We start from the raw sequence: 23,342 nt of genomic DNA on the forward strand, positions 1-23,342 counted from the left end.
AGACTCCCAGATACCAAAGCTATTATTTTAATGTGTCATTATATCCAATTTTACCATTTGTAAATTAGATTTTAATGGTGCCACAATTTTCAATGTGTGTATAAAGGAAAAGATGCATTTAAAATTAAACTAAACAGACATTAAATATTAAGGCCAATGGAAATCACACTTAATTCAAGGCTGACATTAATTCCTGTATGGTATAACATGTAATCTGATGGTAGTTATGCAAGATAAAAAGCCCAAGCCATAACAAAACAGGATGGAAAAAACAGAAGTTGCTTTTATTTTATCTTTACTTTCTCAGCAACTTTGCTCATAAAGAACTGTATCAAGTGCTTAAGTCAAAACATTTTTAATCGGGAGAGGATATCAGGTGGGATCCAAAGCAGAAATAATTACTTGGAAACCAATGAAACCAATTAGTTAAGATTGACACTGGGCCCTAAAGAGTTGCATTTACTAAGCAGCGATGTACTGCTACTGTTTTTTTTGGGTGCAGTTTCCTAAAAGTGCTTTGTCAAACATTTAAAATCGATAACAGGAAATGATTCTAATGAGCACTAATTGATAACAAATTGGCTTTGCATCTAGCAGCAACTCAAACACCAGCAACACCGGGTAGCAAGCAAATCAACAATCATGTGCTGCTTATCAGTTCAGTCCCTTGGGATATAATAATCCGATTTTCTGGGCCCTAATTTTACCTAATAGACAGGATAAGAGCCAAGCAGAGAAACCTACAGGAAAAACTGGACCATTGCTGCAAACTCTGCATAGTAGTAAAGTTTGCTAGAACCTCTAGGTAAATTACAAATAGGTTGAGACTAAATCTTAATTAAATTTCATCTCCTTTAATAAATCAGTGGAGTCAGGAAGAATCAAATAATGACTATTAAGAGAGCAAGCTCTTCACATAGCAGCTTCCAGCACTGTTCTGAAACAGAACAGTAAGATTAATTTTTATTTGGCGGAAGAACATGAGCAGGTAGGTTTGGTTACGAATTTCCTCCAAAGCCCAAGGATTTCAAAGATGAACCATGGAGGCAGGTTCATCATTTTTAGAAAGAATCAGCCTCTGTTCTACTCCTCCACACTCACATGAAATGGTATTCACGCTGAGAGGTTTAAACCCATGTAGCAAACATCAACTCAATCTTTGAAGATTTCTGTATTGTGAGGTGCAGAAAGATTCTCAGATGTGTAAATTTTGAACTTAAGAAAGCCAGATCAATGAACAAGACAACAGTCATGCAAGGACAACCCTGCCGTCTTTCGATGAAAGTGTTCTCTTCTTCCACTGAAACGTCTTCCTCTGACACACACACGGTTTGAGAGCTAAACTACATTCTTGAAAGGAAACATGATTAACCCTGGTATATTTTTGATACTCTCTTAAAATTAGTTCTTAAAAAATTGGGGGGAAAAAAGGACATATTATTACAGGATTCCAGTTATATATAAGAAACAAACAACACCAACAAAAACCAATAGACAAAATAAGCAATAGAAAGCTACAGTTAAGCTTTCACCAGTTTCCCCTTACAGTGTCTATTTTTTTTGTTGTTGTTCCTTCTCTGGCTCTTTTGCTTACTTCTCTGGAGACAACATAAGCTTCTCCATTAATTTATCAAGTGCCTGCCCTCTGCTCATACAGAGTAAAAAGGTTCTGTCTTCTGCTTCTGCAACCACTGCACAGTCTGAAGGGCTGAATAGATTTATTTGAGAAGGAAAGGTGTACTTCCAGATTCCTGAGCTCTATGTAAATATGCAACTTTGATCTTACATGTGGTCAAAAGACTAAACTTTGTGCAGCATGGAATGACATTCAAGGCAAAACTTGGTGGAAGTATTAACTAAAAAGAAAGATGTGATGTGCTCTGATCAAGTTGAATTTGATACTGGGAAGAAAGCAATCTCTTTCTTTCCAACTTTCTCATCTTTATTGCCCTCCAACATTTTGTACCTAAAGGGATCAAAAAGGTACAAAAACATAATCAGGTCATTCTTATTTTATATGTAATTCATAGATATTTCAATAATGCAATGCTTTTCTTAATTGTGGAGTTCTCTGTGTTCATTGCCTACAATTTAATCTTACCATAAAGATTAAAATAATAATTTACAGTGAAACCAGCAATCAGTAATGCAAAGGGATGAGGTTTAAGAGAATTACAACAAAATTTGTTAACACTTTCAAACAATATGTGCTTGTTTAGGTCCCCTAATTAATTTTAAATATCTAGGAGATGACTTACATTTGGTATATAGTTACCTCACTGAGCTATATCAATGCCTAATTATAAGCACCCATGCTTAAAAAATTCAAGACAATGACACTGCAAATTAAAGATCACTCACTTCTGTATAACTTCTTTATCACACAGCTAAAAGACACATAATAAAATAGAACATTCATTTTAAGTGAAGATAGTGAAGCTGTTGGTCCAAACTCAGTGGTGAAACCCAGTGAAGCATATGTGGAATTCCAAGCTTTCTTTGCAAGCCCTTGAATTCACACTCTCCTCCTGATGTACCAACCCTACAGCATTTACTCTCTAAATTTTAAGGAATTCCCAGAAATCTGGCTCACGGAATAGATGGCAATGCAATTTATAGTCTAAGGGCTTCATAGCTGTAAAACAAAAGTATCATAAGAAAAATGGAGCTGGAGAAAGCTTTTGCATATCCTCACTGTTCTTAACAAAGGTTTGAACTCATAAAGCTTAACCTCAGTCTGGGTAGATCTTCTAGTCCGTTGTGATATTTAATGTTTTTCATAAAGCCTCAGCTGCTGGAATCAGGTGATCATATGCATCAGTCAGTTTGCATATTAGAAAAACAAGGAATTTTCCAGACCTATGAATGCAGAGAAAAACTTAAAAATCTTCATTAAATATAACTCAAAGACTCAGAATTTGCATATAAGCTAGCCAGCTTGAGCTCTAAAATAACGTAATGTATATATTAACCAGTAGGCTAAATGAAGGTGCAAACTATGGAAGTACAAAGTCATTGAAAGGGACTTAGGCTTCAATAAAATGGATTTTTGCAAATATAATAAACCGGAAAATCTCACCACACTCCCTACAAGATACATTAAAATCTTACTCAAAGTAAAAATGCTGTATGTTTTCTACAGTCATCAGAGCATGCTTAAAAATGCATGAACATAAAAATGAAAGAATTTGTGTCTAGAACAAAATGCAATATTCTCTGGAACATTAATTTAGGAAAGACACTTGTTTGACCTCCTATCCTTTACCACAGCTACCAAGACTTCATGCACTGGTCAAAGTCACAGCAAAGTAAGGGTGGCAAGAGAAAAGGCAGGACATGGAATTCCTGTGTTCTGTATTTCCCAAGAGGACTGTAATTTCTCTTAAGACTATTTAGGCCTGCCTGACTGTAAATCAAATGGGCTCCATAAGTGGAATTTTCCATTGGGCTCAAATGCTTCCTGGAAGGTAGGGGGCACCCATAACATCATATTACACAAGTCTAGTCTATTGATATCTATTTATTGTTTTTCCCATGCATGACTAAATTCACATGGGATCTATGGGATCCCATGGGATCTATGGGATTCCTTGTCCAAAATGCAAATACCTTTCTAAAGAGAAATGGAAAGCAAGCACATGAGGAATCCTCTCTGCCACGATTGTTTACAAGATCTACTTGTTCCTTTTGTTCTACACTGGAAAAAAAGAAAATCACCCCTCTGTTTTAACCCATTTATCTATCAATCCAATGAGAATGAGCTGGCTAGCATTCTTTGGGCAAAGTACGATTCCTTTTACAGGTCTACTAGCCAAACTTCAGACTGCTCAGAGACGTTTTTTTTTCTCTTTTCTTTCTCAGTGTCATCGAGGATATTCTTTCCCAAGGTTTTTACTCTGAGCAGCTTCCTTATCACTCTTAAACTGGTGCCATAATCATTAGGGAACCGCAAAAAACCAAATGATGCCTATACTGAACTTTCAGGCCTTAGGAATAAAAAAAGGTTGGTGTCAGGACTTTGTTAACATATTCTAGAAGGACCTTGACTTTCTCTTGACTTTCTCTATCTCATCAGTTAGTTATAAGGAAACCATCTCACACAACTTCACTGTTTTTAAACCATATCAGGAAACTATCCCACACAACTTCACTTTTTAAAAATAATACGATCATGTGAAATCAGGCTGATGGCTCTTAACTGCACTAGATAGTTGTAACACTATGGAGTATACAGAGTATAATTATTCATAAATAATCTTGAAATGATTTAAAGGAAACAGGGATTAATCAGGATGGCCAAACCTAACGTGTATGAACAAAGTTGTGGGGAAAAACTCTGATTATAGATAAATCTAGATGTGAAGTCCCATGTCAATAAACATTAAATAATGCACTTAGGGAACATTGCTAAAATATTCAGAGTCATGGTCTTTAAAGTAATTATATCTACTCAGAAAATAGGCTTGGAGTTGTGGATAGTTTCCTCAAATTGCCTGAGGAAAAGACTAACAATGGAGCAGGAACCATTGAAACTGCAGAAACACCAGAAATATCCATATTTGAATACAGCCAGCAGTCCTGGTCTTTCCATCTCTAAATCATCTAAAGAAAATGGAAGAGCTATGAAGCACAAATGAGAAATACAGATATGCAATAGTTCACTTTCCCTGCATCTTTCATCCAAATCTATATTTATTCTCCTGATACAGAAGGCATTACTTCTCACGTTACACAATAAAATGATCCGATGATACATTTAAAACAACAAAAGGAAGCCTGGAATTTTTTTTCCGAGTAATTTGACAGTGGAATGCATTACCAAAACTCAAAGGAAGCAAAAAGCAGAATAGAGTTCCAAAAGGTATTAGACCTTTATTTATAACAGATCATTCACTAGTCATCTACCTGCCTAGGAAGTCCATAATTCACCAACTCCTGGGAGCTATGAGAGACAGAACAGCTCTGAGATTTCCCTCCATGCAACCCTTTGCTGATAGCTTGCCCATGTTTATTATTTGCCTCTCCAGAAATCTTATACTGGCAATATGATCCCTTTACTCTTTCAATTCTAAAGCTCCAAATTTACCAGTTCTTGCACAAAAACCTACAATATGTACTTACCTGGAAGTTCCTTAGCTAATGTTAGCTGCTAATACAACATAGAGTCCAACAGCATTAATGATCACATGATGACTTTGAACTTCAAACACACTTCAAACACATTTATAAAAGTACATTTTATTGCTGTCCTAATTGGTTTCAAAGCTTTCAAGCTATATCTGCTTAAAAAAAAAAGAAATAAAGACCATTTGGATCTGAGATATGCCATTTCAGTCCCAGATCAAACAACGGTAAATATCAATGAAGAGCCTCAATGAGAAACTGAACTCACAGTACAAAACTAATTCAAGTGCTGAAGCAGCAGGAACTGGTTCAGTGGATGAGAGCAGTGGTGAGAAACTCCTTGGCTCTGTTCTTTCCTCTGATACCTGTGTCATTAGAAAAGCTCTTCCTTTTTACATTCTTATAAAATAAGTAACACCAGTCTTGCAAGGGCATCAATTCAATAAGCCTTTTAAGACTTTACAGAGCTTTTCAAAGAACGTATTATGGAGGGCTGTTACACCCATCCAAGTTCTGCTGTGGCCACCCTTGCAGTCTCCAGCACTCAAATGTAATTATCATGTCTTGTGTGTTTTCTCAATTAAAAGTTTTAAGTGTTATACCGGTAATTGGTATAGAAATACAAAATGAAAAATTATTCATTACTCATGAGAAGTCCCTTGCTAAGAGTCCCTTTGAGTGTAAGTACCATTAGTTGGATAAATCTACAAGAGTAGTTTTGGTACACCCGAATATTTCAAAAGTGAAGATGCTGAAAAGAACAGTTTGTCATGAATATGGCACTACCAGTACAGAGACACATTTACCAATATGGACACGCCACCATTCACTTTCAAAGCTCACAGAAGTGACAATCTGGAAAAACTGTTGAGGGATACAGCAATAAAATAGATAATTCTGTCTTGCCCCATATAAATGGCCTACTGTGCCCTAGAAGAACACAACAGGATTAGGGAAGTTTTCATAGCCTTGAGTGGAGAACTGTACTGAATCAGGCCATAAAAGCAGCTGCTTTTCTCCTCTGCCAAAGTATAAAGATGTTGTAATATAACTGTCAGAAGTCAACATTACTATAGTAAAAAATAATTTTGTAACACAGGTATGACCTATGTCTTTAAAGTAGTTAGGCAGAGGGGACTTGGATACTTACGTGTAACTAATCATGACTTCACCACCCTAAAGATAGCATTAGGTGGTGAATGTGATTGAATCTCAAACCTGGCTCCCAACACACACCTGATAGAATGATGGATGCAGGAGAACACCACACAATGCTGCAGGAGGAACTGCCCACACTACTCTCAACTCTGTCAGCTAGTCAGACTACCTGAGTTTGGTTTAGACTAGCTAGCTTGATTTAAAATAACAATGTGAACTGAAATCAGCTCTGTTTGTTGGCAGTCAGTAACTGACCACCATAAAAGCACCATTAATTCTGTTGTCGTCGGCAAATGTTTTGTAACGATCTAAAACTAATGTAGCTTCCTCTCCTTTAAAATCCCCACAGCATCAAAGGTTTACTTTGTACACTCTTTGGGCTTTCTAAAGCTTAAAATCACTGCCAGTGTACCTGCTTTCTAGGAGATCATTAGGTAAATGTCCCAGTAAAGCCCAATCAACCTGGCTTTAGTTACCGTACCGTCTGCTCTAGAAGAAAATTAATGTCATTAGATGTGTCTTTGCCTGAAAACTGCTGGTGTTTGATTACTGTGGCAGCTGTCAGAGAGGTGCAGGGGTCTTTCTGCTGGATGCTGACCCAGCAGGTTGCCTGGGCACAGCCTGGTGCCGGCCCCGTGCCAGCCACCCCACCCGTGTCAGGGTGCCCTGAGCCCTTGCAGCACACCAGAGCTCAGCCTTGCCCGTGTGCCCTTCCAAAGCTAAGATCCCTGCAACACTCACCCATCAAGAAACAGAAATTTCAGGTCTGAACTCAGATATAAGGAGTTAGGATGAAAAATGTAGAAAAAGTTACAAAAATCCTGCAGAGCTACATAGATGGAGACAAATGAAATCTGATTAATGACACATCTTTTCCTTCTATTTTGATGTTCTGTGGAAAAGAAATTAGCATAGCAAATCCTGCTTTATCTCTGAACAAAATTTCAGATCCTTAGTCTGAACCCCTCTCTTTTTTCCTGGAATAAAAAGCCAAAACGAAGATCTTGTCAGCTTCAGAAGGGAGATTTGTCACACATCAGCGGTTTGCAGGGGCGGGTGCCCACCCAGCCCTCGCTGCCCGGCCACAGGGACACCACTGACACTCACCCTCTGTTCAGCTGCTGCTACCCCTGCATCCTGCTTCAGCCTTACTGCAGCTTGGCAGGACTCCTGGATTGACTGAGCTCCCTGGACAGAGGCATTAAAAACTCTTTTTGAACATAGCCTCCTAAAATTGCCAAAGGATAATGTATAGCAGAGGAAAATAATTCAATCACATTACAGTTAAAGAATGGTGCAAATTACAGTGAAGCACTTAACTTGTATTTAGCATAAAAACATGCTAAATGCTTTTATGCTAAAAAATATGAATGAAACAATACAAACATCAAGATCACTTAAAAGAAACCTTCAGGTGGGAAGCTGGAACTGTAGAGGCAATGGTCTCATTTACTTTACCAAGACTGAAGCAGATAAAAACCATCACTGTGTTCTGAAGAAGAGCAGCTTAGCACCCTTCTTCACTGATGAGTATCAATAGATGAAATAGTAGCAACACCAGTGCAATTCATCTGGGATGAAAATCCTTCCCAATTAAACTTTCACACAGTGAAAACAGGCTCTCCCAGATGTTTTGAGTTTTGGATTGCAAAATATGCCCTTCTTGAAATACATGCCCAAGCAACCTAACGTATTTTGGTTGTCAATATCAGTCATAAATAAAGATAAAGCAGACTCTAGACCAGAGAAATGTGGTGAGAAACGAAACAAAATCTCCTGTTCCAAAGATCTTTGCTTTGTAATTCTCCACTGATGTTCTCTCCAATACTAGTGCTGGGAAAAGCAATATCTTTAAGGGTCCCTTCTAACCCAAAGCAGTCTGTGATTCTGTGGTTTATCTAAACTTTCCTTGCTAGGCAACGGCCACCATGCTTTGTCCAACAGTGTGGTAAGTGTGCTTGGTACCCTTATACATTACCAAAAGCAAACAGTGCTATTTCTTAAAAATAGTGAAATAAAATTATATCTTTGCAGGATAGATATTTTAGGAGACACTGTCTGGAGTTATTGTCCTGGGCTGACATTATGAAGCTGCTTTATTCCTCACCCATCCGCTCAATGCCCGAGGACGCTGTGCCTGTAAGAGGGACCCGGGGGCGGAGCCAGGGACCGGAGGGGGCAGGTGAACGGCTCAGCTCAAGGGCTCCAGGCTCTGGGCAGGGCTGGGGAGGGAGTGCGCCGGGAGCACTGTGCTGCTTTTTGGGTTTCCTTTGTGTTCCAGCTAGCTGGGAAAAGGTTCTGTTGGGTTTTTTCTTGCTCTTTTTTCCCTTTCCTTCCCCTTCCTTCCTCTCCAGTCCGGGGAGCCTGTGGGTGGCCCTGGCAGGCCTGCGGGGCAGCCCCGGCTGGTCCAAGCCCGTGTGTCTGTTCCCTCTCCGGGAATTTGTTGTATTTTGAGGTTTTTTTTTATCCTGTTCTACCCTGGTTTGTTTGGTGTTAATAAACAGTTTGGCTTCTTTTTCCCACTTTCACTTCTTATTGTCTTATTCGTGGAGGAAAAGGGGAGGCCCTTTCCTCCTGAAGTTTTGTCTCCAAAACCAAGACAGTTATCTATCTCAAAATGTTCAAGACCACTTGTACAGTCTTTCTCAGCTCCTTCAGTAAGGCAGTTCTTGTACTTATATTTGTAAGAGTTTAAAGATGCTCACAGGCAGACACATACCTTCCCTGTGTCCCCACACCTATCCATCAACTTGCCTGCCCAGACTAAAGCAGCCTGCTGCAATATAAAAATGGAGAAATGTAATCTCAATACTCCAGAGCCAATTTCTGTACTACTGAACCATTTAATTTCAAAAGAAGAACAAGGGGCCTCAGGCCAGGTAGGCAACTCCTGTGGCTAAATCTGTTCACATTTGTATTTGCCCATAAGAAGTGAGACCCCGTATTTTCAACTCATTGTCTTCAGAGACAAGAATGTGACACTTCCATTTACTACAGGGGAGGAAGTAACATCTCTGAAAAAGGAATTTTCTTATCAAACTTCAAATTACAGGCAGCATGTATGTGAGAGTTCACACTGGAGGCAAAAGCAGTGTATATTCAAAACTCACGTGTGTTTTTTACAGAATTAAACTTTGCATCTTATGAAAAAGAAAGGTCTTTTAATAGAAGAGGAAATATTTAACCTTCTCAAAGTCAATGTCTATTCTCTTGTCTATGGTTCCTCCTGCAAAGAACTGAAACAAATCACAGGAAAGAATGGAAAAAAAAGAAAGGGAAAAAAAATCAAGGAGAATAACTGATTGGGGAAGGGTGAGTGCTTTTTCTGCAAGACCTTAGCATCTAGTCTGAATATGTTTCATTTCTATTCAGTTCTTGTGCAGGACACTAGGATTATGTGTATCAACTTAATTCAGTGATAAGAAAATCCTTACTATAAATCCTACCATGTGGGACAAATCTGTCAAGATCTTGATTATCAAAACAAATGAACAGACAGCAAAATGTGACATACATAGCATACACTTTACATGACAAATTAGCCCTAGCACAACTGACAGACATACTGTAAGGTGATGTTAAGGTTGCTATGGCAAGCAATGTCTTTCCTTCCCCAGCACCTGAATCACAAGTCTTCTGAGTCAATGGCTTCTAGCAAAAGACAAAAAATTTTCTGTCGTTAAACACCATCTGCATATGACATAACATATTTCTCTGTCCCACTGTGATTTCCTTCAAAAGTTACTGCCTTTGAGAGTGTCCTCACCCTGTCACTGGAGTGACTAGCCAGAAGCCCTAAGGTTGTTCTTTGCCCCTTCAGCAGATGTGTCAGGGATTTATTGTAATGCTTTAGGGATCTGATAGCGATGGTCAAATAAATTAGGAAACTCATGCAGTGAGCAACAACATTGTCAGCTCAGGGATAACAAGAGCCCTGCCTCAAGCTAGAAATCTGAACTGAAATGCATGTATTTTAGCTACCCAAAATTTTGGATGTTATACATTCCTCAGAAATGGGTTGTCATGTAAGAACTAAGGTTTTTTCAGAAAAATTCCCACTTTTGGTTGAAATTAAAATTATAGGAAAAAACCCCAAACTAACATTATTTCAGCATACTTCTCATCCAAAATTGTGTTTGGAACTCCTAAGGCAGAAAATCGGTGATACATTTAAAGAAATGGAGCAAACCCCAGTGAGATTTAGTAAAGCACCCATTGCAGCTATTTCTGTTAACAAGACATAACAATGCACCCAGAGCTCTCCTGCGTAGAGACCAAACACTGGAGAGAGTACATCCCTGACACAAAGTGTTCAGAGCCTACATCAGGACAGGCTCACCCTTGCTGCAAAAAACTACATGAGTCTTATGCAGTAAGCCAGCTGACAGCTTCACTGATTACTCCTCCCAGAAACCCACCAGAAATTCAAATTAGATTAGCTTCTCCCAGCTTTCTTAACAAAACTCATAGACAAAGCTGTGTTCTCACTGACCTCAGAGGACGTGTCAGATAACCAAAAACTCTTGTTTCGCTGTTAATTTCTGTGATTACAGAGTGTCTTTTTTCTTTTAAGTTATGGCATACATGTATTGATCACCAGCAGACCCAGCTATGACCACATCAAAATCACCATGGGAAGTGCTCAAGTTTCTCTATGTCTAGGAAGGACTGCAGAAGGCACTTGTGTCATCTTTTTACTGCCTCCTGTAGTTCATCATATAAGCATTTTGCAAAAGGTTACAATTCAACTAACAAAATTAATAATTTAGGTGCTTTTCTGAACACGTGCTATCCTAATGGCAAGTTAAGTGATAAAACAAGGATGAGAAGCAAAAAACTTGAAAAACTGCTATCCTCACCCGGTTTGTCTTAACCCTCTCTATACTGTTGGTGAAGATGACACCAATTTATGTAAAGGTCTATTTTCTGTTTGAAAATACTTTTTATTCCTCCAGATACAAGCAGAAGAACAAACAATTCTATGCAAGTAAAATAGATGATTTCAAAATAGTTAAATTTAACTTGTACCAAAAAGACCCCTGGCAGTAAACTACTTACATAACAACAGAAGTCAAGTTTCACACAGAATTTTTCATACAGAGGTATCAAAGTACCTCATAAAGTCAGGAAAAGCTATCACCATTTTACAATGTGTAAACAATGAAGAAATCTAGCAACGTATAACACTGAAATACGACAAATAATTTTCAAAATTCAGTACCAGTACAGAAAGTACCAAGAAACCCCATCATGAGGGAGCTGCCCAGCACCAGGCAGGTGATGGCACACACACCAGAGGATGGCATCTAATGAACTGTTTGGGATAACAAAACCATTTTTAGATATTTACATACATTGCAAAGAAACAAAACCAGTATGATATGAAACCTGATCTTGAACAAAAAACTCTTTGAGGGGAGCTCTTACAATAAGCTGCAATGAACACATATAAAATTCATATCAGCTTCCAGCCAGCAACACAAACCTATGCAGTTTTATCACATTTTTTCCTTTCCTTCCTTTACTGTATGGTGAGATTTTAATTTTGCATATTCTGCTCTGTATTTCCTTTTTCCTACACCCCACATAAATTCTGTGCCTTGCCACAACTCTGCATTTATCTCCCAATTCATCCAAAAAAGGTCCCTGCTGATGTGCACTGCTTTTGTCCATCACATCCTGCTCCTTCACAGCTTTCTCTACTTTATTTCCCTTTACCCTTGGCTTCAAAACTTCCTCAGCATTACCCCTCCTCTGCATCCTCTCAAGAGCTGAACTCTAAAATAACCCCTCTGGCAGGCAGAAGGCTGTGAAGGAGAGGAGAGGAGCCCTCCTCAGGCTGCCTGTGGCTGGCAGATGGGAGAGGCCACTGAAGCCTTCGGCACAGCCTGGGCTCAGCCACACGTGCCCCATGGGCTGCTCCCCACAACAGTGCCAGCTTGGGTATTACAACAAGCAACAGCTACACACCTGCTTTCCCTGTGCTCAGCAAAATAAACCAGGATGCCTGGTTTATCTGACTCTTTTTGTCTTTCACCATGCTTCAGAAGTCATTCTGATCAATGCTATTTCACGCTCTCCAGTGCAAGCTTTACTGATCTTACCTCTGACTAAACACAGATTGATCAAAGCAGCACCAGGGGAGGCAGTATTTTTCCTTTGCAACACACAGGGAATGCCATGTTACTACTTCCTCCTGGCTTTCCTCTTCTGTTAGAAGAGGAGGGGAAGGAGGGGTGGGAAGGAGGACTTGCACAGCTGAAGTGAGTGCCAGCACTGGAAACTAATGTCGTGTATTTATCCACTCACATTAAGTATGGAAGAGGTAGTCACTTTTTGTGTTCCCTTGGTGCTCTTGAAATTCTTTTCCTTTCCATCTTCCAGAGGGTGACAGAAAATTGCAGTTACTGACAAATGCTGGGGGAAAGCACAAGACCTCACCAATAAATGTTATATTTATCCATATGTCTAACACTCTCTTTCAAGTCTAAACAATGTAAATATGAGAATCCCCATAGGAAGTCATGGAAGCTGCCAATTCCTTTCAGAAAGGCAAAGAAATGAATGTTCTAAACGCTTCCCTACATTTGTTTAATAATCTGAATAAAAGTTGCCAACTAGTGATACAGCAGAACAGGTTCATTTGTCCACAGAAACCAGCCTTTCCCTTGTCAAATGCCCAGGTGTGAAGGGAGGTAATTGCTGAGGCTGTGGGGGCATTGCCCTGGCAGTGCCCACACTGGAGGTACCCAGCAGACACGCTCATGAAGAAATAAGGCTTTGTCATTTTGTCACATAGGAGAGAAGATTACTTCTTATACAAAAACGGCATCTAGAAGGATTCCTGTGTGAACCTGGTATGGAAAGTTACTTGTACCACTTCAGGCACCTACCTGTTTCCTCTCCAGCCATCTGCTCTAACTCTTTCTTAGCTTGTTATCTGGATGTATTTTTCTCAAGGACAGTTTCTCAGTTCTATTCAATCGTGGGTCTATTGCTGACTCCTTTAATGCCTTCTCCATATAGACCAGATTGTTTTTCCACATCAAGTCAAAGAAAGGTTGAGCCACATTGCAGCTTGGCTATTGTCAATCCTGCCAGCTGTTGATTGAATATTTCAATTTTGAGCAGTTTTGCTGAGATAACGTATTTTTAATCACTTCCTATTCAAAGTGTTCACCTTAATCACGAGAGACTCAGACATTAAAAGCTCATCTTTCACTCTCTCCTATCATTGTCCCTGCTTCCATAGCCCTTACCTTAACTTTCTTCTTTTTTTTTAACTTATCTTTACTTTTTTTTTTTTTTTTAAAGAAGAGCATAACATTCTTTCCCTTGCATGTCTCTTCTGCTCTTTATGAAGCTCTTTAACTTGGGGATAACTATTCTCTTTTTTTTCTATGCCAAACTTCTTGTGGGATCTCATTCATGTATCTCCATAAATCTATTTTCTTCAGGGATTTCTTCTTCATCAGGTCCCTCACAATGAAATCTTGACTCCTCCTCCCCTAAAACTGAGTTCTGGGTTTCTCAACAGATAGGTAGTGACCAGCAACCTCCTGAAGCTCTGTCTTCTTTTCTGAATCCAGTGTGTTGCAGAATGTGAAAGAAACAGGCCTCTTCTCCCAAACAGATCTATTCCAGGAAATTTTTTTCCAACCTGACATATTACTAGAATCCAAGCCAATCTAAACTTAAGTAGCAAGTGGATGATTTTAGAGACTTAACTAGAAAAAGTCAGAGCCAGGAATTAGGACCTGCAAGTATTCCTGATGATTTGAACAACTGAAAATGTCTTCTCAGAGAACACACACTGAGCCTGTAACTGAATGTGCTGTAATCAAACAAGTTTTCAAAAGCTGAGAGCAAGTGCTTACCTCAAGAAACCATAGTAGGCCATCAAATAATGAAGAGTTTGAAGTCACCAGCCTGAATACTCACAGTTTTGACCTCTGGGTATGAAACAAGAAGGACAGTGAGCCTTCTCATTTCCCATGCTAATACCAAAGGTATCACTTCACATAATTACTGAGTACTACATTTGCAAAATGATCCACAAATCTCCCTTCAAAAGGCATGTGCTTTTCTCAGAAACCCATAAAAATTGACCTGATTATTCACCACATTCCCCAGCACAAACTACCTAAAGCTTCAGCCTGTGGCCCTGCATGCATCTGCCCTGTGCTGTGTACTAATTGGACCAAGGATGTGCTGAAACAGTCAGCTGGAAAAGAGCCACCTTATCTTTGTGTTCCACAAGAATTTTTAAAAGGAAAAGGAAACTCCTGTTGTGAATTATGAGAATAAGCATCATTCAAATACTGTTAATAGAGGGATAAGAATTACCTTTTATTCATGTCTGTAATACTCCTATCAGCAAGGACTTACCCTCTCTCCCTAAGCTTCAATTTAAGATGTTTTTTTATTTACAGAATTACTTTCCAGAGATATATATTAGCACATTTTTTCAAAACAGATAAACACTGCCAAAATAATTACTAAACACATCTTTCCCTGCAAAGCCAACCAAGGTCTCAGTTCTGAGAACCTGTGTTATTAATGAATGGCACACTGCAGCAAACTAATTGTACGTAAAGTCAATGGGTGCATGTTTAAGAATTTTAATTACTGTTCCATGATTGCTTTATATTCAATACATAGCATACAGGTAACACAGCCTTTATGATGATAAGCACTTTAATTAGAAAGCCAAGATAAGAAAAAAATGCCTTTAAGTTACAGAATTTGTTCATGCTGGCCATGTGGTAACTTGAGCACATAGTTTTCCTTGGTATTTTAAAATATGAAAAATTAATTCTACCTAAACCTTTGTTTCCTCACATTACTTGAACTGCTTTATCTGCCATTTTCTTCTCTCTCTTATGGGTGTCAACAGCACAGTCTAATTAGATCACAAACCTCAATCTCTGAGCAGGTCCACATGAGCCCACACTCCATGGCCAGCGTGAGCCTCCCAGTGAGCTGGGAGCAGCCTGGGCTGCGCGCTGGCTGCAGAGCACTTACCCTTTCAGCAAACTGTCTCGGAGGATGGCCATTGATTTCCTAGTTATTATGAACATGATATTATTGAATGACAGATGATAGAGTGTTAGGTCCTACAACTATTTTCCCAAATGGGTTATCTAGCCAGTGTTGCCGTGGCAACGAGGCTGTTTGACAGCGCTTATGACAAAGAAGTCTTCGCTCAGAATTCAGCTACAAAAGAACTCCTTGAGTCCTACCTTATCCTCCCTGGTTTTATCCAGGATCTCCTCAAAGCCTCCCCAGCCTGTGCCTCCAGTTGGCAGCTCCAACACCAGCCAAGATAAGGCATTACTGCCAGCCTTTAGTCCTTCAAAAGAGCACCCTGCCCATGATGGGACATCACACTTTTGCCTAAGATAATGTCTATTCTCCTAAGATAAAATATTATGTCTGACAGTGCTGAATCCACTGGTAACACAAGTTCTGCATCAGGACACACAACTGAAAGCCTAGGAGGAATCATGCTCACAAATCACCCATTGCCTTGCACAGTTACAAGTTAAATAATTTCTTCACTTTCAAGCCATGAAAGGCTTTTTTTAAAGCCCTTTCTCTACTAGCAGGACATAGTCTGAACACTTTAAAATAAAACCCAGCTAACCACTGACACCAAGTGCTGTCATATTTGCTCAGCCTTTCTGATCATTCCAGAAAATGCCTCTCTTTTGACCTTCTGACTCCCAAAGAAAGCTGTTTCACAAATCCAAAACTACATGCAATAACAGGTTATTTCACTTAAACTGACTCACCCACATTTTAATTCACTGGTTGGTTTTCCAGAAAGACAATGACAGGAGAAAGAATTACTGAAGAACAGCATGAAAGGCTCTGGCTGGTTGCAGCGAACTACCATACAGCTGCAGCCAGAAAGGCTCATGTGCTTGGGCTTTGCTGCCCAGGCTGGTAACTACTCTTCACCACACACAGTTACCACCCTTTTTCACTCTGTCTCAGCTACAATGAATTTTGCTGTATTTCTTTCCATGCTGAGTGTAGATGAGCAACATCCCAGCTGCCATAGCTTGAGCTGTGATAGGTGGGTAGGAAAAGAGTTATGAAATCTACAGATATTTTCAATAGGCATCAAGTTACCTTGGCAGATGGTAGAAAAGTACACCTGGGAAAGCCGGAAGCAGGCCCCATTGTCAAAATATAAGTTAAAAATGTGCACAGATATTACCCAATATCCTTAAAAAATGAGAGGTTTTTTCTTCCAATCTCCATTAAAAATCTATCCCAAAAGGTGTCGTTTCTGTCAAGATGGAAAAGAACAACTAAAAACCGTTAAAGCACACAGCATTAATGGGGGCACGTACTGACCAGATTCCCAGGAGAGACTGAGGACTAGTTATGGAGTGAGAAAACTGAGATATGTGTCTGCGATGAAGCTGAAATATTCAGCCTGTGACAACTAACTTGCTTCTGTCTAGAAATACTTTAGGTCTTAAAATATTCGTAAGTGCATTAAAAAAAATATTCCTGGTACAGCCACATCTGCTCATAGCAGCACTTTTATAAGACATCTTCAATTAGAGTTGGCGCTTGATGAGCCTCATCTAGGCTGTGCTGCACAAAGCAATAAACAAGGCACTGAAAGCACATGGAAAGCTGCAGCTTCACGCTGCCATCGGCCCCCACTGTCATATTTTCTCTCCTCTCATACCCTCCTTCTAGCATAAGCAAAGCTGTAAATGTTTTAGGGCTCTGTGATAGTCCCTGAGAAAAACAGGGAGCATATGTAATGTATTTTCACATGGAAAAAAAAAAATGGAGATCCTAATTTCTAAAGTGTGCCTTCTGTCCAAAGTATACCCTTGATGCTAACTCGGCTGTGATGCAAATCACTTTACAGAGATTACTCAGCCATAGATGATTCCAAGGTACCATCAGAAGGGTATTAGTCAACAATTTCTCATGAAGTCCAATTACATGTTTTCTATATAATTCCCTGACTACCCACTAAAATTTTGCTGATATTAGCCCATCTAAAAGGCATTCCAGGGACCAGGAGCACAGATAATATCCATTACAAAACCATTCTGTGGTTTCTGTCAAATCTAAGTTAAATGCACTATAGGGACTGGAAAGCTGCTACAAAACTGCAGATTCAGGATCTATACAAAACAAAGACCTTATGTCAATACACTCTTCTTTTTACACAGAGAGAGACATTCAAATATGTGAAGACTAAGCTGAAAAGGACGCATCCAACGGCATAATACTGCATTGCCTCCGAGTACCATGGTGATGTAATTCTGACGACCTGCCTGGCCCATAGACATAATTCGTGTCATCTGGATTTTCTCAAATTTCTCATGAAACACAAAACCAGTACCAAATGCATGTAATTATCAGTAGGAAAAAAAAAATTATGAGATTTTGTTTAAAATCCTTTCCCTTCCCTCTTTTCAACCAAACTGTCAAAACATGTCCCTTCTGAAGACATTTAAATGACTAGATGGTTCAAGGCACAGGTGATGGATACAAAGCCCCTCACCTGCAGGTCACAGGTTTGACTTCTGAAAAAAGCTGGCAGTTTCAGTCAAGTTCCTACTGGGCAGGGGTTTGCATCATTAAAATCACACCACTTTTTTCAGTAACATTGTTGGCAGTGTCAGCAAAGATGCCAAGGATGGAGTGGACTTGGAGACTGCATATGTTCTCCTGAATGAGAATCAAAGAGCTTTGGCTACTTTAAGATTGATGTATAGTGACGAGTAACAGAGAGAAACATAAGCTATCACTGATTTCAGTGAACTTGTTCTAGGAACAAGATATGAGTTCTCCACCTTATCATAAGCAGCCAACTCTTTCTTAAATCTTTCAATTCTTATCGAGAATTCCTTATCTACTACAAATTCTCCTATAATGAAAAAATATCTGAAAGACTTCAAGGTGGAAGCAAGTCCCTATTAAAAAAAAAGACCAGTATTTTGGAGGGGGAGAGGGGTGGTGAGGGCATTCATTTTGGGTTTTTTACTGCCTTTATACACTGTTTGCCAAAAGAGGACTCAAACTGTGGTTAAAGAAAAAAAAAAGAAACTGGAAAAGAGCAAAAACTGTGAAGCCTTGATATAGGTATATTTCTTATTTGTGGGATCTCCAGGGAAACAATCACTGCTTTATTGATTTATGCTACAAAAATAGTGTAAGAGAGTACAGCATTGAAATGAAACTTAACATAACAAATTGACCGAGTAGCCTTAACTGAAGTCAGTGCAGGCAGCCCATAGTCAGTGTCCCAGAAAGTAGGGGATCGGCTCCAGCAATTTTTGCTACAGTTAAAGAGAACTGTGGCAAGCTGCTCATCAGGGTATCCTGCCAGAAAACCCTTCCAAATACTTACAGGCTCTGTAATATCTGCCCTGTGACTCCATGTAGCAGGGAGTGTGTTGTTTCTATCAAGATGAGAAATTTTGGGGCCATTCGTGGGCCAAAGGAAGCAGAAAGAATGTTACTGGAGCTGTCTGGATACACACCAATTATCCCCACTTGGCTAAGTTTTTAGAAGTAAGATTTTCAAGGATGTGAAAGAAAACAGTAATTTGATAGTGCTTGGCCAAGTTAGGAGAGAAAATATGTACAGAGAACGGCTTTCGAAAGAGAGATTTAGTGTGTTCTGAAGCCGTTAAGTTGAAAAAAATTACACTGCTAAGTCGGGAAAACGGGTGCTAAGGAATATCCCTCTTTTGCTTCACTGAAAGTCACTTGAAGTGATCTCATTTGATTATGACACTGAAAAGTGAATGAAGATGGTGAAAGGCTACTTCCCTCAAACCCTTCAATTTTAAAATCTCTCAGGACAGTGCAATCCTTTATAAACACAGTTGTTTAAAGATAACACTAGTTAAGCTTATTTTGCTATGGGCAATCCCAGCAAGATTTAAAAACAAAAAGAATACATTTGCTCATGAGGCAGAATTTTCCTATAACATAAATAGCAAATTCAATCTGCTGTTAAAAAAACTACTCCATTTTAAAAACAATTAAGAAGGGCATTTTCCCCCCAGCTCGCCTTGTCAATCCTATTAGACCAAATTCTAATTAAGGGTGGAAAAGTGACTATTTTATCTGCCAAATGAAAATAATTTAGTGCAAGTTAATGAGGAGTGGCTTATAACTGATTAGTCATTTTGATTCTGGCTTTTTACAGTGGCAGAAATTACCTTCAAAAGATACAGTAGGATCAGCAGTCATTTTTACACATTTGAAAACAAACTGAACTTTCCTTTGTGACCAGATTAGGCAGAAAAATACCTGAAAACAGGAACAAGATAGGTGCAACAGCTTACAGCTAGTTTGAAAATATAAACTACTTTGAATTATAATAATAACATCTAAAATATTAAGACCTGGCAATTTTTTCTCCACATCACACTTGCAACAAATAGACTTTGACTAACAAAGGCCAAATATTGCTATGAAAGAGGAGAGACCAGCCTCACAAATCCTTACTCCCCTGAGCAGCTTTCCATCACCACTCTACAATGCCACACAGGGATGCTGACATGAAGATTTTTAAAATCAAATTTATATGTGTCACCAGGTACATTTTTTGAAACTAAGCTCATTACAATGTGCAATAGCAAATGCTGCACAAGAATAACAAGCCCTGCTAGTCCTTCACAAGTGGACAAGGAGTCGCTCAGCTGGTTCAGAAGGCATCCCAGGGCAGCTGGCATTCAGTGCATCAGGACACAACATTGCACGAAACACAAATACCTTAAAACAGATCACCTACACCAGTTTTATTTCTTACATTCTGGATAACTGTGCAGTTGTGGAAGAATCTGCATTTCTCAGTATCATTTAAAAACATTCAGTTCATTCATGACAACTGATGTATTCTACTCCTGTGGCACCTCACCTGTCCTCAAGAGCCATACAGAAATTGAGTGATGACATTTCACCCTCAACATTTTGTGTAAAGATAAAAATAATGTCAAACAAAATCCTAAAGCCAGATTATCAGATGCCTGAAAACTCATCTCATTTTCTCATACAGACACAGGTACCAAAATGATTAATGATTTCTGGCTTCAGAAAAATAAATTAAAAACAATTAAGTCAAGATTGAACTGGTCATTTCACTACCTCAAGAAACCGGATTTATGACTGATTTAATTCACTTGAAGCAGACGGGTCTTTTCACATAATTGCCACCATTGCAACAAAGTAGCTTTTCCACTAGGTCTGTAAAAGGCCCAAAGGCCATAGCATGGTTTACTGTTAACATCAGCCACCACTGAGACATTACTTGGCTGATATTCTTCATACCTAAATAATCCTGTTTTGGTATTGTGACTTTTAGTAGGTGATCTTCTCCAGAATCCAAAACAAAGCCTGGAGAATAGAGATAAGAAGAAACCCAAAACCTCTCTGGGTACTAGAAAGACAATCTTTTCAAGAAGTTTAGGCTCTTAAAAGGTCAGAAACATACTTTAAGTTTCTCAAGTACCTGCCCAATGCCTTGTGAACTTTAAACGTATCTCTGAGCATCTCAATGACTTTGAAATCAGACCACAACAACTATCTGTTTAAAAAATACAATAGCAACCTAGTAAACAACATTATAATACTTTAAAGTAACAATTGATATTCTACCTGAAACAAATAGTGTTTGCTCTTGTCCCCTCTCAGCAATGATTCCATATTTAGATTTGACATTGAAAAACAGTCTGCATGTAGTGTCATACAACCTAATGCATATGAAACCTAATTTAAAGCAAGTCACATGGACAAAGGGAGTTTGTTGGGCTCTTCATGGTACATTTCTATATTCACCTAGACTTCTAGTTTAAAGGGAGCCTCCATAATAAGTCAAAATTAATGAGAGTGTAAAAGAATCAGAAAAAACTTTGGATGTTTCCTGTATCCTATTTAAATGCAAGTTTCACAATGACTTAAAATAATCTAGATCCTTACACAGGATTCCTTTAGGATCCCGCATTGTACTTACATATAATGTTGTAACAAGGTTTTAGTATTATATATATGTCCACAATCACCATGATAAAACATTCATCATGCTAATTGGATCCAGGTCACTGTGACTGGAGCAAGGCACGCAAGGTCACTGTGGCACTCCACTGTATCCCAGTGCAAAGTGCTAAGCAGGGACATGCCACATGCCTCCTATCTGTCAGAAAATCTGCCGCCCCATCTGCTCTAATCCACATGCAAGAGAGGAATAAACTTTGCCACTTCAACCAGAATATTTCCTAAACACCACCTTTCAATTTCAGTTGAGGAAACAGATACTTCAGTTTTAAAACTGTGCAGCATCTTCATTGCTCTTTAATTTCACGTAGTCCCCCTGAAGCACTTTGCTACTGAACAGCCTTTAATATGATTTGAAACAGATACCACTCCAGGGCCTTCTCATCTTCATCACTTGTTTGTTTTGACCTTGACATTTATTCAATTAGAACCGATTTGCCAATCATGCACAATGCTTCCTAAAGTCCATTTCCATACACCGGTGAATAGGCCCATCCAGTTAGCAATGATCTTTCCACATGCCCAAAGTAAAAATCTACAAAACCAAGGAGCATACAAAATAGCCAAGTTGTCTGTCACAAGGCATCTGCTATTTTCTTTCCTACCATTTCTCTCAGTAAATAAAAAATAAGAGAAGCTATGAAACCTCTTTTGGCAAATAATCAGCTCCAGCATGGCCTAACTGTCAGATTAATCAGTTCCTTGAAATTTGCTCCAGTGGAGGAATGGCTCACATTCAGGAAAGCAGGATTCATTCCCTGAATATCATGGCAGCTCCTCCACAGCTGGGGAAGAAAGAGGAGCACACAGTCCCTATCACGTCTCTGTCACATGCTCAGTGCTGTGAGAGGAAGAATTGTTAAAATTGTCAAGTACCATTCACAAATTTATGCCTGTGGAGTTGTTCCTTCTGGAAGAGAACCAAATAACTCCTACTTTTTGAAATTGCTTATGACAGCTTCTCAGTCTGCTTCAGGCTGGTTCTCAGTGATGATTTGTATTTTCATATACTTCTCATACATTAAGAAATTTACACCTGTCAGGTCCTGACAGAGTGTCTCCATCTTCAACCTTTTCGGGGAAAATTCTTTGCTTGCAGACATTATCCAAATAAGTTTCTATCAGAAGTCTGGGTGATATAACAGGTGGGGGTCTAAGAAATATGCAGCAGACAAGCAGAGAATTTTAATGAGAGACAGGGTCTTCTGCACTGGCATAAAAGAGACGGAAATTAAAATACCGATTCCTTTCACTTTAAACTACATGTGAAGCCCATGGGTAATTCTTAGAGGAAGACATAAATGCCCACTACAAAGCTTTCTTTACTACCCAGTTTGACACCAAAATTTTTATTTCTATTTATGGAATCATGCTTGGGGTCAAAAAAACAGCTCAGAGAACACAAGAGTCTTCTAAAATAAGCAGGAGGATGGTCATTCCTGCTGATACAGTCCTTGATAGCAAAATAAATGCCTGTTTCCCACAGTGAAAGTGGCCAGAAGAGAGGCCAAAGTGTGTGAGGGATGTGAGACATGCTCAGGCATGGGATTCCTTGTGCATTCAGCCAAACCCTGACCTGAAAATCCTCCAGGAAGCTGACACCGAGGAAGACAGTTACTACTCACCACAAAAATACTATGCTTTTGAGAACCTGTCAGAGAAAATGTGAGCTTTGTGGCTCAGATTCAGTGCTATGTCAAGTAACACAGTCCTCAGCCTAAGTATTTTGGTGACAAAACCCATAGCAGTATTTCCAGCACAGACAACGCATGCTGGCCGTGTGGCCAGCAGCATCCTGGCACAGCAGCTCCTTCAAAAAGCTCACATTTGTCTGCAAGGATAAGGGACATGTCTGCAAATCCTTCCCATCACCTTCCTGTTCCTCAGGATGTAGGAGGTTTCACTCCATGACTGTTCCCAATACTTCATTTTCATGTGAGAGAAGGAATTTGCAAGGAATTCAGGGTGATATGATAGCAAGAGGCAGTGGGCAAGAGGGGACACCATTGCTTGTG

The 23,342-nt window shown here is 39.3% G+C and overlaps 1 protein-coding gene across 4 annotated transcripts in view; it reads right to left on the reverse strand.

The window, feature by feature from the left end:
• The window catches only part of PDZRN4 (PDZ domain containing ring finger 4), a 267,470-nt gene that overhangs the window by 100,735 nt on the left and 143,393 nt on the right, over positions 1–23,342 (reverse strand). The window lies entirely within an intron of this gene.

The sequence above is a fragment of the Corvus hawaiiensis genome, chromosome 4, assembly GCF_020740725.1.
Source record: "Corvus hawaiiensis isolate bCorHaw1 chromosome 4, bCorHaw1.pri.cur, whole genome shotgun sequence".
Taxonomy (NCBI): domain Eukaryota; kingdom Metazoa; phylum Chordata; class Aves; order Passeriformes; family Corvidae; genus Corvus; species Corvus hawaiiensis.